We start from the raw sequence: 4,592 nt of genomic DNA, 5'->3' as shown, positions 1-4,592 counted from the left end.
TAGTAATTTAAATAATGAATTAGATTTAATGTGTTTCTCTGAGGAGGACTTGGAATTAATTTTCCATATCTTTTAAGTTGAAAATCTAGCCCAAATATTGACTGGAAATTATCATCTTAAATGAGAGCAGGCCTAAATGGGACTTACGATTAGCTAATTTTCCTTAGTTGATATAGGAATTGATTTGCATATGAACATGTTTATTGGTCTTCCTTGAGACTAATAATTTCACCTACCTATAAATTATGTAAAATAATGATAAAACAAAATAATAGCCACGAAGGGTATGTCTAATAGTAATTGTATCTTTGAATCCAATGATGTTTCCATCCAAATGCCTTATGCCACCTCTTTTCTCCATGATAAATATAATCATATTAAAATTGTTTCCTATGCTCCATGGTGTTTCTTTTACAACAACCCCCTTATTTTGGAGAGTGTCCAAAAAATTAAGTTTATCTTCTAAGACATTGGGACCATAAACCTTAGTGATAGAACATTCATTTGTTCATCTAATTTCCTTGAATTATGATGTAATGGTGTTTCCAATTACAATGATATTTTTTGGTTTATTAATGTCATACTCCAGAGAATGGATAAACCTTTAGAGAAGAATTTAACAAGTGTTGGTACTGAGTCACAACCTTTTCAACACCTTGCAACCACAACTTTCATGATTTCCTTAGCACATTTTTGTTTCCTGAATAATAAAGATATTGGGTTTTCCTTTGACGATTTTGTTCTGAAGAATCCTCTTCTTTTATTTACTATTAACTCCTTGAATTTTCCATGAAATTATCTCAATAGTTAATCTACTTATGTCTAGTAAATGGGTACCCTCTTCCCAAATATTTTTTTTTCTAGGATTCCTTCCTCTTTTCTTTTCTCCTATCCTTTATTTATTTATAGTTTTTAGGGGGGTAGTTTTAATATCCATTCAAGATCACTACCGTTGACCTTGTGAAGAGGAATCTCCCTTGCTCTTGCTTTTCATTATCTCCTTTTGAAGCACTTGCAGATATTTTTATGACATATTTGTTAGGTATTTTTCACCATATATTTCTAGAGTTGGAAAATCCACCTCTCACATGTCCATATCTTGATTTTGGTGAAGATCATCATCCTCAAAATTATTTTCGTCACATCCTTCTTAATCCATTTTTAGGTCTTTAGGAGGATTAGATTCCTTGCCTTGGATCTTAGATTCTTTTCATTTGAATGTGGTAATGTATTTATTTTCCTTCACTTGGAATACTATTGGTTCCCCTTCATTTAGATTTTTGACTCTTTATGTACCTCTCCTACCCACAACTCTTAATTATCATGTCCTAAATCTAGAAATTGGAAGTTGTTATTCATCTTAGTATAACTGGAGATAATTTGAACCACTTGCTTCTTAACCATTTTTATTTTGCAAGGGAATTTGATGAGACCCTCTTTGTTTGTATTTTATTTCTATTTCTGAGTGTTATGCTAGCATTAAGTAAAAAATCTCCAAATAAATGGTCATGTTCATGGAATTTTCTACACCTAAAGGGTATGTGTTTATAATCCAAAGTCTAGTTCCATTCTACATCTTAATAATTCATACAAATAGATTTTGGTAGGGCCTCAAAGAAATTCACATAGGTAGATCACAACATATGTGGTGTACTTACTAATTCTTGTGATTTAAGATGTTTTAACAAAGTTAATAATCATATTCCTTATTTTTGCTATGGTTTCTTTTGTTAGGGTTGTTCATGTAAACTTGAATCTGTCAAGTTACCAATGGTTTTTAGGCTCTAGGTTTATGACAACCCATGGTTTTTCCTAGGGTGTTCATCTCTAATATAGCCTTTTTTTCTTTTTTTCTTTTTCTTTCAAGACTCTAATGTAGCCTTTTTCGAGGTGAAAAGAATCCACGTTAATAGGACTTGGTGACCAATAGGATCCCAACAATGGTGTCTTTAGACACCACCACTTCTCTCGGTCCCAAGCGATGATGTCTTTAGGTACCACCACTTTTCTCAGTCCCAAGCAATGATGTCTTTAGACACCACCACTTATCTCGGTCCCAAGAAATGATGTCTTTAGACACCACCACTTCTCTTAGTGTTTGTGATCCCAAAAACTTGTAGTAGAGCAAGGAGAGGTAAGTGGAATAGCTAATTGCTGAGTGGAGTTACTATTAGTAAGGAGTAGCTTGAGTAACTAAAAGAAGTAGTGAGAAATGCCAGGTTAAGATTTGGATTAACAAAACCAGAGATGTAGCGAGAATGGTCGTATGGATGAGAAAACGGAGATGGAGTCAATGGTTTGAGGATTGTGAAGGAGCTAACATGTGATGAGAGTTTTATTGGTGTGATAACACCATTGGTCAGGGAACACCCTAAGGGTTTTTGGTCCAAGCTATGAAATCCTGCTATAAGCAGGTGTATTTCCCAAGGAAGTTGTAAGACTGTTGTAGCGGTTACAACCACCCTCCAAAATTTTGCCTTAGCCTATTTTGGAGCCTCCCTACCAACCTTCATAGTAACCTGCCTTGCTTTGACAAGTCCTCAAGCTTTAGTGTCTTTCTTACTCAAAGCCAACCTATCAATCATAGTATGATATTTTCCCTTCACAGGTTGCTCACCCAGACTTGGTCTAGTTGCAGGCTGAGCAGCTTCCCCTTGAAAATTGTGCATTTCTGGAGGACAACCAGCCTTCCCTCCAGAAATTGTGCAATCCTCTTTGACAGCCTACTAGGCTCCAGGATTGCGCAATCCTGCCAGCCAACCCTCCCAGCAGGATTTGCACAAATTTTCCCAGAAACAAGTTGTTTAGCCCAAGATTTGCACAAATCTGGGCAGCAGTAAGCTACTCTGGCCAAAAATTGTGCAAATCTCCTGGGCAACTAACCCATCATCTCCCAGCCAAAAATGCGCATTTTTCTCCAACATTCAAGCAGTCTCTTGCATGTGCAATTGAGTTGACCGGTTCCCTCCGGGACTGAGCAAAACTGACTTGAATCCATGTGCTACTTCTCCCAAGGTAGCATGCAAAGGCATCCCTTTTTTGAGGGATCTATGTTTATAAGTTGGAGGTTACATGCAAGGATCATTTCAGAAACCTCCCACCAAGTGTCGCTTCCCCTAGATTTGTGGCATTCGCGTCACAACCTGGATGTTATCAAAACTCATCAACCATACGCTATAGAGCTCATTCCTCACATCAACCTTGTAGCTCTGGCATCCCACATGACATCTAGGAGTAGTCATCACATTCAACTCAGTTGTCTTGGGATAAGCCCGCTTCCCACGCCTTGTGTTGCATTTTTGTCACTTTTTGTGTTTTTGCTTGTATGAGTATTGTTTGTTTTATTTCTTTGAACACTTGTTGTCGTTTACATGTATACTAGCTTGTTCTATCTTTGTTTCCCTTTTCGTTGCTATCTCACTATTGTCGCATGCATGAAACTGTTTTGCACAGACGTTCACCCAACTGGCGAACTGCCTCACCCACATGCATGTTGATCTGTTTGTCGAATATTTCATTCATGTTTCACATGCACTTTCGATCACTTCTGCTATCACTTATTGTCACCATGCATTCACTGAATTACTTTCTTTCAGTTACCCGTCGGCGAGTCGAGCCAACCTTGGCCCAGGCTCTGCCTTCACCAAAGTTTCATTCCGAAATCTGGGAAAGGAAGGCTCACCTTCCTCTCTACATTCGTGCATTCCTACTGAACACTAGCCTCCAAGACTGTTTTGGGAATTTATGGAGGACAGTGGTTGCTTTGCCCAATAAATTGCGCAAATCTGTCCCTGGGCCAGCGGTCCTTCTCAACTATAAATCCCAATAGTCAGCAGCCATACTGGACTGTGCGTTGTGTAGTTCTAGTAGTGAGTTAGTCTCCCAGTAGCCCGGATTGTGCCTTGTGTAATCTTGGCAGTCGGTCTCTTGACCTCCCGGCCGAAATGGCGCAACCTTCATGATCATTCACCCAGGTATGTTACAAGTCAGTTTTCATGTTAATTTTGGTTTTCAACTGAGAGATTGCTTTCCATGAGTGTTTCCATGTCTCCATGTATTGCAGGTGTTCATCTGCCTCTCAGAAATAAAACTATAATGGTTTCCAAGAGAGTAGAGACATACACCGTTTAGATCATGATTGGAGATGCAGTCGGTCAAGTGTCGATGAGCTTGCCTACTCATGAAGACATCAAGTTGTTCATAGACAAGGACATCAAGGAGTAGCATCATAATGAGTAACATCATGAACAGTAACAGAAGGCAACATACTGAATGCAGTGAATGCAATGAATACAATGAATGCAAGAGGACGGTTGTTGATAACACGGAGGTGGAACAAGGTTGCAAACTCAAGCAGGTCCATTGGTGATGAAAGCAACTTTGGAGACTTTGGTTATGAAGTGATGGCGCGACATGAAGATCGCACGAAGGAAGAAGATGGAACAAAGAAGGGGTTGCATGTGTTGAAGCAACAACTAAGGAAGAACATGAAGTTGAACAGACACACGAATGAATTGTAGCAGGAACAGGAACAACAATGGGCACAACATGCACTCATGGACGAAATTACGCCTGTACAAGTTAAGGATTCA

This window comes from Pinus tabuliformis, chromosome 9 (genome assembly GCF_031772625.1).
Source record: "Pinus tabuliformis cultivar Carrire ecotype Pingquan chromosome 9, CPIR1, whole genome shotgun sequence".
In the NCBI taxonomy this organism is placed as follows: Eukaryota; Viridiplantae; Streptophyta; class Pinopsida; order Pinales; family Pinaceae; genus Pinus; species Pinus tabuliformis.
The sequence above is the reverse complement of the archived record's forward strand: the minus strand, read 5'-3'. Positions refer to the sequence as shown.